The sequence below is a fragment of the Octodon degus genome, unplaced genomic scaffold, assembly GCF_000260255.1.
Source record: "Octodon degus isolate 3935 unplaced genomic scaffold, OctDeg1.0 scaffold00053, whole genome shotgun sequence".
Classification (NCBI taxonomy): Eukaryota; Metazoa; Chordata; class Mammalia; order Rodentia; family Octodontidae; genus Octodon; species Octodon degus.
Window position 1 is genome coordinate 14,016,022 of NW_004524629.1, and position 14,954 is coordinate 14,030,975.

The following is a 14,954-nucleotide window of genomic DNA, read 5'->3' on the forward strand; positions in this document are numbered from 1 at the left end:
GAAATTACATTTCTAAACTGGGTTCTGCATTCACTGTAAGATATGAAAATGGGATTCTTAGCTGGGGAGGTATAATCTTTTGTGTGGACCAAGTGTTTGGCTTTCACTGAGTAGAACTGCCGGCCCTGAAGTACAGTCTCTGCTTTTCATTAGAAGGCAATGTCAGCCAGGCAAGGGGGATCTGGTCTTCCCTTGTCATTTTCTGCATTGGAGAAAAGAATTGCAAGACAAAGATTGAGTGATCAGAAAAATAAATAGGCCAAGTGCCTCAGAAGACAGAGGAAGCAAAGCAAATAAGATAAGATACAAACTATATATAGGCAAGATCAGATGGTCTAATGTCTAGGTACACAGGTACTGCAGGCTGCCTCTTTGGGCTTAAATTCTAGCTCACTATTTGTTTATTGAGTTTCTTGACCTCTTCAACTCCCAACTTCCCCCACAGGAATAAATATGTGGTAATATTCATAGCTAGCTCAAATTATTGCTTTGAGAATTAAACATTAAGTTACACATAAAATGATTTATAGTCTATTGTCTGTGTAACTAAGGTTTTACATTATTAACATAAAGCTTGTCAACCTAGAAAAGGGGCATGAAGTGAAGGTGGGCACAGGGCCAGTGTGGTGGCATGCAGGGCGAGATAGGGTGGGCATACACTACATGTCACACCACCTTGTTCTCTCTCTTCTTCTGACACAGGAAACCTGTGCTACTCTGGTTGTACAGCTGCACCAACATACAACAAAATAAGAGATCTTGAGAGCTCCTCCAAAGGCAAAGAACAGCTGTGCCTTTCTGTTTGCTTCAGTTTATTTTTGCTTCTTGTGAAGCCTCCTCTAGCTACCAAGATTTAAAACATCTTCTCTTGACCCTACACTACCCCACAATCCCCTTTTGAGTGAACCAAGAGATTTAAGGAACAGCTCCAATAACAGAGTATCTGACTACCTGACTACCTGGGTCCTATGCTGGCTCCTCTCCATCCCTTCCCATCCCCACCCTGGTTTTGGCTTTTCTAGCAGACTTCTCTGCATAGCAGCAGAGGGTTGCTCACAGCTCTGCCCAATGACTGACAGACCTGCAGCAGCCCCCGCGAAGGAGGCCAGGCTGTGATTCAGACTTCAGAACACATTTGGAGAGTACTGCTTCTCAGCTGCTGGTGACAGGATTAGATTTCACATTATGCTAGTGGTGGGTTCTCTGTGGTCACTTTTCTGATTAGTAAGTTTTCTTTCTTTCCTAGCTCTCTTCCTAGCTACCTTGTATCTTTCTCTTTCTCTTCCTTCTTTGTTATCCTGGTGAATAAGTACATATTCCAATATCTTTAAACTCTTCCCTCACATTTGATGTCCAATAAAATGAATTGTGAACCCCATGGGGAAGATTCTGCTTAATAACAAATGAGGTTACTCAGTTTATAAGCCCAGAATCTATACAAGGAAAAAGAGGGGCCTCAGCTGGCTGATGTACCCCATAAACATTTCATTCAGTCTATAGGTTTCCAGACTTAGGGCCTCCTCAGTGTGATCCTGTGTGCAATCAAACTATTCTTCCTACAGTCCATAATCCTGAAGCTTTGGAATGCATAGAGAGTCTTTTATATTGAGCTATGACAAGCCTGGGTTATTTTCTGCACACATAGATTGTCGTTTTGCAGTGTGGTGATTTGCAAAGCATACAGCCTACTGTTGATTGTGATGGAGGTATTTGTAACTTAAGGATTAGATCAGAGCAGCAAAAGTCAACGAAGTGGCCCCAGAGATTGCTGGCCCCAGCGAGTAATCTGGCAGATGGAACCACTGCACTCCAATTGAACAGAAGAACTGTTTTAGGACTTGGGGATATTGAATTTTGTATTCATATTCTTGTTCGGCTCTCTGAATCCTTTCTTGCTCTTTTCCATCCTGCTGTTTGTCCAGAGCATGCTGACTTATTTCCAGGGGGCTGGGTTGCATCAAAAGGACTTCCTTGTCACCCAACATTCCATTGGCTACAGCAATGACTGGGAAATGGCTGTTTTTCCTCTATCAAAGTCCACATTTCTCCTAAAGTTTCCATTGTTTCTAGGTTCTGGTAACCACTATGCCTTCTCTCTTGCCTCTGGTGGCCTAGTGGTGGCAATATCATTCCTAGACTTAAGGAACTTTTACTTTCCCTTGGTGGGATTACACTCTCCCACTCATACTTTTGTGAACAGTCCCTTAGTTGAGGCTTTTCACTCACCTTCTTTGAGTTTTCCATTTGTATTTGAATTTGTAATGTGAGGCCTACTAGCTTCTCCTATTGTAAGATTTTTGTTTAGTAAAGAACTTCTCTTCTAAATAAAATTTAGAAAATCACTGACACACAAGCACTATGAGAACAAATGTCATCCTTTGAGAGTGAATCTTACCCAAAATAGCTGAAGCAATGTCTAAAAAGCAAAACATTGAGTTGCATGCTCTTTACTGAACATTTAAAAATTTATATTAGAGAACACATTTAATTCAGTAATATATTTAGAAACCCAAAAACACATTTGCTTCCCACACATTAACCAGTTAGTTTTTTGGCCATGTGCCCACAGCTTGCTTTTCTCTAAGCAAAGAGGGCATTGGGAATTAACTCCATAGCCCATAGCAGTAAGTTCAAAGTTATCATCCAAAGAACTAGAACTAAGTCCAAAACAAAAGATCTGTGATAGAGGATATACAGTATTGGGTACAACAATTTTGGAAGAAGAACCCAGTTTTCAGAATCAATGAGAGGAAAGCTTTTACAGGATACTTGCAAATATGTAATAGTAAGGGCTCTCACCCACGTATGGCTATTACCTGCATAATGGTCAGCTTTCCCATATCTGGGACATAATACCTGACACCTAGAACTTAAAGGAGGAGGTTTAACTTGGGCTCATGGTTTCAAGAGATTTAGTTCATGGTTGACTGGTTCCAAGACATAAACATCATTGTGGAACAGGATGGTGAAGCAAAGATGCTTAGTCCATGGTGGATGAGAAGCAGATATGGAGAATAGCATCAGAGAAGAAAGAGGTCAGGGACCATATATAGTAACAAAGTTCTCACCTCTGTGACCCACCCAGACACATGAGAAAGTGGACTTTACTGGACATTTCTTAATCCAGTCAGGTTGACACATCACAATTAATGATCATAACCTGTTTTCTATAGAGTTATGGAGATATTTTCTAACCAGAGGTAGCAATTATGTTCAATATTATGGGTCAGCTGTGTTTGGTTTTGGTACTGGTTCAGTGGAACTGTATTTTTCAGAAGGTGGACCTCCAACCAGTGGTATTAGAAGCACTTGGGAACATTACAAATGCAAAAGTTTGGCCCTTATTATAAGTTTTCTATAGCAGAAACTCTAAATAATTTCTATTTCAGTAAATCAAATGGGTGGCTCTGATGCATACCAAAGTTTGAGAACAACTGGTCTTCAGTACTACATTGAGGATTCTTAATTTGGACTTAGTGGGAAAATATACACTAATCCATTAGTGCTGTTGGTAGAATGAATAGGAAGAGAGGTGGCAGCAAGTATGCTACTTATTTGTGATCTCACTTCTAGATGAGTTAATAAATATGGTGCAAATGAGCTACACAAAGAAACAGTTATCCAAAGTTCTGAAGAACAAAAAGAACAATCGGTCAGGGTAAACAACAAAAATGGTTAGAATGGTGCCCATGGACTCCTGGAGAACCACATGACTCATCCTCAGTGCTTGGAGGAGACTGTAGGAAATATGAGTTTCACTATAAATTTGGTAAAATGTGATGGTAATAAACACAATGTTTATAGTCATACATATAGAATAACTCACAAATACCTTGAACCCCTTTTCTCTTGCTCCATAAGAAGAATTATGTGTTCTTTAGCTGAGCTGGTGGATCTCTTTGAATAGGTAAATGGAGAAGTGAAGTGAAATGAAAGGGATCTAGAAAGGAGGGGTCGATGTGTAGAGAAGAGGGAAATAGAAGGATAAAATAATTGGTCCGAAGGATGAGACAAATGAGATGCAAGAGCCACAGTGGGCTAGCTTGGGAGGGAGATTTATTCTGTGTTTTGGAGACACAATTGATGAGGATACATAATATATATGTAGGGAGATGGAGGAAAAACATCTAAAATCTTTGCTATGTTATCTGTTAAGATGAAGCCACATTGGGGATGGTGTAATGGTGCACTTCTGTAATCCCAGCCCTTGGGAGGCTGAGGCAAGAGGATTGCTGTATGTTCAAGACCAGCCTGGGCTACATAGTGAGTTTAAGGTCAGCCTCAACTACATAGCAAGACCCTGTATCAAAAATTTTAAAAAATCATATTTGATACTTTTGAGATATTTTTATAAACTGTTGTTTTTTCCTATCATTATTGTTACTAATTTGGTTGTTGAACTGTTGTTTTTCACTGTTATTGTGCTAAAACTGAGCTTTATTTTAGTTATCTGGATATATATTTGCTTTTTTATCTTCTGTATTCCTTATAGAGTGGTGGTGCACACCTGTGATGCCAGCACTCAGGAGGCTGAGGCAGGAAGCTCATCATGAGTTCAAGGTCAGCCTGAGCTATATGGTGAGTTTAATATCAGCCTGAACTACATAATGCAACTACTCTCTCAAAAAACCAAAACCAAGACTAATACAAAATTTTAAAAACCGATGACTTAAAAATTTTTCTTTTAGTTTTTATTTTTATATATTTGGTACAAGGTCTCATGGCACAGCTTAGACTCATAGTAATCCTCCTGTTTTCAGCCTCCTAAGCACTGGGATTTCAGGTGTGCGCCGCTATACCTGATCTCCTGGGGAGGGGCCCGTGTGACATGTGGTGCCTGGGATTGAACCCTGGTCCCTGCACTTGCTTAGCAGGCACTTAATCTGCTAAGCTATCTCGCTGGCCCAAGAATAACTGTTTTGGTGTATCTTTTTTTGCTGTTGAGCATTTTGTTGTTGAGGTAGATAGGGGTGATGGCATCAGCCCCATTTTTCAGATGAAAACTTTGAACCTCACTGAATTTATGTTCTATGCTGCAAGTGAAACAAGTCAATGATAAATTTCAAACTCAAACTTGTGTCTTCTAACACTAAATTTTACTTCCTCTAATATCTCAAGTAGTAAAAAATTAGTGCAAAGGAAGAAGAAATAATTTACCTGGACTATTCATCTATTTTCTATCATTTTTTATTAGAAGTAACAGAAAATGGGGATTCTAGGGTGGAGTCATAGTTGATAATGAACTTCTTGCAGCCACAGTCTCAGAGTGGCATAGGGCATCACATGCAAAGCAGCAGGAAGCTTATGCACAGGACTATCCTCTGGCTTTCTCTCTCCTACAGCTACAAGGAGTCATCAAGAAGGCTCCGCCCTATTGACTCTATCTAGTCACAGTCACCTCTGGAAGGAAGGCTCTACTTCTGAATGCTATATTCAGATTAAGTTCTTACCTTTCCACTTTCAATCACATGGAACCCTGGGGGACATACTGACACTGTAGTGGCTGGGAAGAAAACAGTTTTTCAGACTATAATTTGGAGCAATGAGAGGTTGAAAGCAGAAGCCACCGGTCTACTTTACAATAGCTGCCTAGAATTTAGAGGAACTCTGGGTGGAATTAGAGGGAGGTGAGGTGACATGCATGTGTTCAGAGAGTCAATATAGATGGAATATGACAGGGAGCAAGCTTATCCCAAGAATCAGAAACCTGTGCCATGTAAACTGTATCTTAAAAATTCTGCTTATTTCTCCCTTTCTCTTCCTGTTTAATAGAGTTATGTTTAAGTTACTTTCTGCCAGTGCTGCATCGTAAAGAAGTAAGGAAAGGGATTTGTTGCTACTTAAGTTAGAATTTCTTCCTGTAGGTCCCTTAAGGATTCAGAAAGGTGGTGTTAGTAGAAGGCGAATTCAAAGAAGATAGAGGTGGGGTAGTGTGGGTGATTGGCTTTTTCTACTTAGAGTGCTCTCCTTGAGTTAAATGTTGGGTATGCAATAATTTTTATTTTTACTTCACTTCTAAAAGAAGAGTGTGATGGCCCAGGCTGGGTGTGGTGGCTCAGGTTTGCAACTTCAGTACTCAGGAGGCTGAGGCAGGAGGATCATTGTAAGTGTGAGAGCTACAAAGTGAGCTCAAGCTCAGCTTGAACTGCATATCTCAAAAAAAAAAAAAGAGAGAGAGAAGAAGAGAGAATATCTTTAAGAAAAAAAATAAAAGAAGAGAGAATATCTTTGTAGACTGCCAAGGAAGGTCACATAGATGAGAAATGCAATGAGGCAGAAAAATTCAGAGAGAATTATTTTCTAAGCATAGAATTAAGAAATGTATATTGAATAAAATATGCCTGTAATCCTATCTACTCAGGATTTTGAGGCAGGAAGATTACAAAATTAGAGGCCAGCCTGGGTATCTTAGCTAGAAAAAAGCCTGGAGATACGGCACAGCAGTTAAACACTTGCCTTCCATGTGTGAGGTCCTGAATTCAGTCTCTAGTACCAAAATGTGTGTGTGTGTATGTGTGTGTGTGTGTGTGTGTGTGTGTGTGTGTGTGTGAATGCATACATAGAAAGTAAAATCATTTAAGAGAGTAACTATTTAGAATGAGATTTGTTACTATTGCTTTCAGCTCTTTGCACTTCCCAAATTCAAAGGACTATTTTTTGTATAAAACTCTGCAGAGCTGTCAGTTGATAGGCAATATGGGATAATTCTTAAGTATAAATATAAGCATTTCAAGATACCCTACCATTTTTTTCAAGCTGAGTAGAAGGAAAAAATAAGGGACTTATTTGCTTATAGAATTTTTAATTTAAAAGCTGGGAAGTTTTCCAATTTTGCTGATTAGGTCTTGAAGCCTGGGGGTACACAGTGGTTATAACAAACATCTGCCCCCTTAGAGACTAGAATTAAGAACCATATTGCCCTAATTTTTCGAATCAGATGGAGGAGGGAGTGTGAGACAGAGACAGAGAAAAAGGAGAGGAGAGATTTAAAGACAAAACTGTGATGAATGTAATATAATATCGCTTTTCCTGATCCACAAAATATACATATATATTCAAATTTACATATATAGCTGAGGGTACTAGACTAGCTTTCAACATCATTAGCATGACATCCTTGCTTATGTAAATTGCCACTGGAGTCTTATCTGGTGTTATTCTATGATCATCTGCTTGACCTTGACAACAAAGTGAAGCTTGTCGGACTACAAATTGTTTTCATTTAATTCTGGGGGAGCTGATCAGTGCACTGGTGTATTTTACAGGATGACATTTATATGCAAGCTAGCCAATTATCTATATTTTTTTTTTTTGTTTTCTGTACAGCAAAGTAGTGAAATCAATTTCTTGTGTGTGTAATTCTAAGAAGGAATGTAGTGCTAATGAGGGAAAAGAAAGGATTTATATAGCTGTCCAGTAAATCATGATTCCAGTGCTCTCAGGATGACCAAGTACATTTTTATATGTAAGAAGTGTATTTCTTCTGGCCTTTTAAAGAAGTCCTTGACACATCCAAGAGGAAGGACCACAACAAAAGAAAGACGACTGGCCTTTCCCACCCTTCTCCCACCAGATGTTCTCTTATTGTTGCTTCAGCAAAGTGAACACAGAAAGGCAGCCAATTAACTTCCCTGAGTAACCAAATATTTAAAACAACTGAATACACAAAAACCTTTCAGTGGCTCTCATTTGTAGGCAAGGTAACCACAGAAAATCAATAAACAAATTGACCAAGCACTTGTAAGAAAGCCGTATTTGTCACAAGACTGGTGCTCAATGACAGTGCGTCTGATTAGCCCATCATCCCCGAGTTTCCTGCACCTAAGAGGCTCCTTCTTCCCAAATTCAGGTTCTGCTTCCTTGTACCATCTTAGAAGAGTCTTATCTAGTTTGTTGACTTGTGGTCAGGCCATATTTGTTATTGAGCACTTCTCACCCTGGTGGCTTATCTGTTCTTGTTAGCCAACCTCTTATCTCCTATCTTCTAATTACACTACTGATTGAGCTTCTTAACAGTTTGTCCAAATCCTGTATTTTCTTCTGAAGTTTGTATATGAGTTTTACAGGGCTCTTATAACAGAGTGCTACAGATTCGAACAACACCATGTACTAGTCTCCCACTTCCGGAGGCCAGAAACTGAAATCAAGGTGTTGCCAGGATTGGTTCTTTATGAGGTATGTGAGAAGCAGTCTGTTCCATGCCTCTCTTCCAGCTTCTGGTAGGTTCCTGGCAATTTCTGACATTCTTTAACTTGCAGAGTATGACTTCAGTATCACTTGGTGCTCTGTTTGTGTCCCTACTTTTGTCTACACATAAGCATTCTTTTTTATAAGGATATCAGTCATATTTCATTAAGAGCCCATCCTACTGCATTATAACCTCACATTAACTAATCAGCTAAACTTCACTACTATTTCTAAATCAGATTATATGTGAGATATTAAAAGTGAGAACTTAAAAAATAAATGGGAAGGGTCATGATTCAATACATGGATGACTTCTAGCTCCTGTTCTAATTTCCAAATGCAGTCTTGCCCTGCTTGCTTCTGGCATTGGCAAGTACATGCTTTACTTGGTTGTCTATTCTACAAATCCTTTGATAAATGTCTTGGATTTGATTTAAACCTTATCTGACTATACTCCTGTTCTTTGTCTTTCCCTTTTTAGGACACTAATGTCCTAGGTCTATATCTACTTTGGGGTTCATGTTTCATCGCGCCCACCTGTATGTGGTAGACAGAATAACGTCTCCACTAAGATATCTAAGACCTATGCCCAGAACCTATGAATATGTTAGGTTACACAGCAAGGAGAAACTAAAGTTACAGATGGAATTGGGTTTTCTAATCAGATGATTAATTAAATAGGGAGGTTATTCTAGGTTATTCAGGTGAGTTTATTGCATTATAGACTCTTTTTTATGTATTTGGTACAGGGTCTGCAGGGTCTCACTGCATAGATTGGACTCATAGTGATTCTCCAGTTTTCAGCCTCCCAAGTACTGGGATTACAGGCGTGTGCCACCATGCCTAGTCTCAATTGCCATCTCAGCATGCCCCAGGGGTGGGGCCAGCACTGCACACCAGGGATCAAACCCTGGCTGCTGTGCTCTGCTTAAGCAGGCACTTCATTCTGCTGAGTGAGCTGGCTGGCCTTATTATAGACTCTTTAAAAGTGAAAGGAGGTAAAGAAAGAGAAAGACATGTGACTATGGAAGCACAGTCAAAGATGTGCTTGTTGCTATCTTTGAAGATGAATAAAAGAGGGCTGTGAGCCATGGCATGATGGTGGTCCGTACACCCGGAAAAGGCAAGAAAGTAGAATATTTCCTACAGCCTCCCAAGAGCAACACAGCTCTGCTGGCATTTTGATTTTTGTGCAGTGAGGCCTGTGTTTGGCTTCTGAAAAATAGAATTATAAAAAATTTGAATTGTTCTTAAACACTAAGTTTGTGCTAATTTGTTATGGCAGTCATAGGAGACTAGCATACATTAGAATAAAAAATTCCTGCATGTGCCCTGATGCTTAGACCCTAAGCTTTGGTCTGGTATGAAAGTTCTTTCTGTTCCCGTAGTCTTAGAGCTACTCTAAGTATTTTGATAGTTTATGTTTCCTATTCCTAGATACTTATTCACTCACTTAAGTACTATAAAATACAAAGCTTCATTGACTCCTCCACCAACTGGAATTGACATATATTGTATACTGCATGGTGCAGTGTGTTTCCATGGGTATTGGAATAAGCTTGAGTTGCAGAATCTGGTTCTATCACTTCATGCCTATAAAACCTTAGATAAATCACAACCTTTCTGGACTTTAGTCTATCTTTCCATTACTACAAAATAAAAATACTGTTATGGTTTGTGTATAAGTGTCCCCGCAAAGCCTCATGCAAGGGCAGCTTCTGGAGTTTGTGATTGATTACTGTAGGTGTGGATACTGCACCCACCCTGGGGCAGGTAATTTGCATTTCAATGTAAGGTGGGAAGAGAAGCTAGCTGCTTGAGCTGCTGCTACCCCTCCCTTGCACTCTTACTCTTTGCCGCTGCCATGAAAGGTTGCTTTCTGCTCTGTGCTGCTTTGCCTTAGACCCAGCTGAGTATGGACTGAAACCTCCAGTGGCTGTGAGCTAAATAAACTTTTTCTTCCTTCATTTTGAGTGTCGGGTATTTGTCCTAGCAACGAGAGAAGAGTAACTAAGACCTACCACATACTTCTTCCTGTGAGGATCAATGATAATACAAGTAAATATCCATAAAGTAATGCATTGTACATGCTAGTTGTTCAGTAAGTGGTACCTATTATTAAAGAGTTTCTTCTTTTTTTTTTTTTGTGGAACCAGGGATTGAACTCAGATCCTTGCTCTTGCCAGGGAAGTGCTTATTCCACTGAGCCATCTCCCTGGCCTATTAAAGAGTTTTAAAATGCTTAGCCCACCATTTCATTTTTCCACTACTAGCTATATTAAGCAAGGTTCATTCGGGATTTAGAATATAAACAAGGTTCTTAAAAGGAAGACTCAACGAGGCTTTGTATCTTATAGTATTTAATGGTGAATGAATAAATATCTAGGAATAGGAAAACATAAAACTATAAAAAGTGTATTCACTTATGAATATTATATGTCAATCAGAAGTTACTGGACATGGTGACAAATATCTATAATTTTAGTTACTCATGAAATTGAGCGAAGACAATTACAAATTCAAAGCCACCCTGCCCAACTTGGCAAAGTTGAGATATTCTCTAAAGATTTGAAAAGTGTTGGGGCAGGGAATGGGGCACATGATTATAATCCCGGCATTAGGTAAACTGAGGTAGGGGCATCATCAAAAGTTCAAGGCCAGGGGCCAGGGAGATGGCTCAGTGGAATAAGTGCTTCCCTGGCAAGTGCAAGGGCCTGAGTTCAATCCCTGGTTCTGCCAAAAAAAAAAAAAAAAAGTTCAAAGCCATCTTAAGTTGTAGAGCCACATAGTGAGTTCAAGATCAACCTGAATTACATAACAAGACTTTGGCTCAAAATACCAAGGAAAAAAAAGATGGAGGTATAGCTCACTGGTAGAGTACCCTAGGGGTCAATACCCAGTAACAACTGATCAATTGTCAATCAATCAGCCAATGCAGTTTTGGGGAGGAGACACCCTGAAACAGAAGAAGATAACATCCAGAAGACTGAATTAGTTGTAAGGTATATGCCATGATAAAGAATGGAAAGATATTTTCTTTATTCAACAGTACATAAATAACTTGAAAGGCATTTGGGAGATCATATACATATGTTCTTTTTTCTTCCAAAAATTTCATATCCTGGCACCTAGATGTCATAATAAAGCTGAAAGCTAAAAATTATTTTTATAAAATTTGAACTTACAAAACATCTAAAAACTGTAAAATTGCTATTTGTTTAAGAAACTATTTTAAGTCCCTTGTATTTAAAAAAGAACCAAGGGGGAGGGTGCAAACGTGAAAAAGTGACCCTGAAACACTTAGTAAAACTTGATAGAGTGGAGTGGAAATTTCCTTTGAGAGTTAAAAACAATTTCTTCAAGAATCAATAGCTGTTGGGCATCTTACTGTACTCAAGGAAACAAGGGCAAGACACTCAAAATAGCTGCAGAATTAAGGGTCATATTTTAAAACCATCTGAGTCAAAACCTGCAATTTTTTCAGGTTTTTGTCAATTAAATGACCAAAATCTTGAAATATTTTGACACTCAAAATGTATCTCTAATTTCTAAGAATCAATGAGTATAAGTAAAATACTTTTTTTTTTTTTTTTTGGTGGAACCAGGGATTGAATTCAGGCCCTTGCGCTTGCCAGGGAAACGCTTATTCTATTAAGCTACCTCCCTGACCTCTTAAAATACTCTTATTAAGAAACAGGAGTAATTGTTATTAGTCAACTCCTGTTGCTACAAATTTCTTAAATCCTAAATTTAAAAAGAGAAATGTATGAGATTAGCTCTAGGGTCGCATTTTATAGGATTGAAAAACAAGTGGTGTGACAGCTGAAGGAACAGATGGGATCCAAAGGGTAATTCCAGTTGCAGAATGTAAAAGAGGTGGCTAGAGGTGCAGTTAGCACAGCAATTTTAAGGCTAAAACTCTCCAGAAGGTGGGGGAGCTTCAGACAGGATAGAAGCATAGAACCTGGAAGAAATATACGCTTCCCTTCTGAAGATGCGCCAGAAGGTGGGTCAGGCAGAGTGAAGGGCAGAGTGCAGCACCAGAATGCACATAGTACACAGGAACAAGTGGCAGTTTTGAGGAATTAGAAAGGTACTGGTTGTGTCTAAGGGAGAGAAGAATGAGGAAACAGAAGCAGATAGCACGATGTCACTCTGGATCACTGGTCAGGAAAAGGGTAGGGGGACACACCACGGGGCTTCTAAATCCAGCAGGCAGTTACTTCTAATGATGAGCTTGTGAGCATTTCCACAATGCCAGACAGAACCTTCTGACTGTTGTTCTATACTCCTGAAGTGGTCAGGGCTGGCCAGGTGGACAGCAGTGTGAATCTTGGCAAGCAGAGTCTTTGTGATTTGATATTACAAAAACAGAATGTCTTCAACTGGTAGGTCCCAGAACACAATTTGGGGTTCTGCCAAACAAATATGTCCAGAAGTATGATGGCAAAGCTCTGCACAGCAAGACTATTGGCACCTTCTGCTTCTTGTCTGACAAAGATGTTCCTGGTTTCTTCAGTCAGTGAGGAAATTAAACAATCACTTCAAACCAACACACACCTGATTTGTGATGAGGAAAGGAAATTTGTTTTAATTTAGGTAATTCTGTAATTTTTAGAAGCCCATGAAATGGGAAAAATGCAATATCAGATGTCCAGAATCAGTTGGGAATTTCCTAATTCATCTCAGTTATTGACTTACGTAATGATTTCTGGCAAATGGGCTTGGATAATTAGCCCCAGTCCCAAAGGGCATTTATAATTCTAAATGGAATATATTATTGTGGCATCTTGCTTTTTGGGTGGGTAACCTCATTCCAAAGACTGACAAATGGGTAGTTATATGAGCTAGGATTGTTTACTTTACATACCTAGGTAAGCAAGTAAGTATACTTAGGTAGAATATAGACGAACATCTGAAACATTACAGGTTAATGCTATAACCCAGATATAATCACAAATCATATAGTTTCAGCTCTAGCTCCTAAATTTCTCCCAAATCAGTCATTTTTCTCACTGTCTTGTGGTGGTGTTTTGTTAGTTGCAGGCCCATCACCTGCATTACTGAAATGTATTAAATGACTTCTAGTCTTGCTCTTACTCACTATGCTCATTTCTTTCTGTACATCAGTGACTACTATTTTTCTAAGTATCTAAATTGATTATTACATTTCCCTGGTTTGAACGTTTAATGGTACCCTACTTCTCTTGATATAAAGCCAACATTTCTTAGAAGGATCTACAGAATGTTCATGATATGCTTATCTTTTTTCTTGCCAATTTGTATTCTTTCTTTTAGCCTCACTAGATGACTTTCAGTTCTTGGCAATGGTCTCTAATTTCTGGTCCTTCTCCTTTATGTTTTCCTTGCCTATAACTTTCTTTGTAACCTTTTTCCTACTTTTCTCTTTCAAATTTCATGATTAATTTTTATTCCTTTCTCAGGTTTGGGAATATACTACTTGTGGTCACCAGTATAAGCATCTTTCCTTCTTCATCTGTGACACATGAAGACACTTCATTTCCTAGACTCTGTTACAGTTGGATTAACCATGTGACTAAAGCAAATGTGAGAAGAAACAATATACTACCTTCAAGATTGGTCTATAAAAATATCTGCCAGAACACAAACCTTACTCCACTTCTCTATCTATTATCTGACTGAAAAAGACTCAGAAATCTTTAGTGAATTCAAAGTCCTAAGAAGAAGGTGCCTGAATGACTATGAACTGAGTAGGAAATAAATCATTAGTTCATCAAGTTATGAAAGAGTGGGGGGAGACCCAGTCCTAGCCCAGGCCTGGTGAGTGTGTGGGACAGCTTTCAGCAACCCTGCGCCAGTGGGACCTACTGGTTCCAGCCCAGTTACAGCGTGGGTGACACCCTCTTCCACCCCCTTGGGATGCCCCCAACCACTCCGTAGCATCTCCCGTACCCTACCCACCTAGTAGGAATTTCTGCCGTGTTCTGGGAACCCCCAGACCCAGTACTAGCCCAGGCACGGTGAATGTATGGGAGAGATTCCCACTACCCTGTGCTGGCATGACCTACTGGTCCCAGCCCAGGCACAGCATGGGTGACACCCTCTTTCACTGTCTTGGGACGCCCCCCATCACTCCGTAGTACCCCCCCAAACCCCGGCCACAGAGTAGGAATTTCTGTCATGTTCTGGGAACCCCCAGATCCAGTCCTAGTCCAGGGCTGCTGAGTGTGTGGGAGAGCTGCCTCTCCCCCATATTCCACCTTGTCCCCTCCAGACTCAGCTCAGCTCAGGCCTGGCATACAGGACTGGGGTGAACCCTCAGCTGCAAACCCTGCAGACAGTGTAGGGGACAGAACCACCCAGGTAGTCCAGGAGCAGAACATCTTGCCAGAGGGGCACAACAGGTTCGCCCCCAAGGGCAGCAACAGGAAGGAACTGAGCACAGCAGCCAGACTCCAGCCAGGCACAGCTGGACAAAGCCAAACTTTGTAGATCTACACCTGAACTTCACTAGGTGCTATGGCTATAACTGCAACACACATCTACAACAAAGGTCAGAAGACAGTGCTACACAAAATGACAATGAGAGGGAGCAAAATGCAATGTCAGAACCCAAGCCCACCCATAACAAGTGCAGAGGACACTAACACAGAACAAATTGGGAATCACACAACTGAAAGCAATGAATCAATGGCTTCTGAAATAAAGAAACAGCTGCAGAAAGGTATAGAGGAAGTCAGACTGGAAATAAAAAAGGAAATCCCTGAATTAATAACATCTGCAGT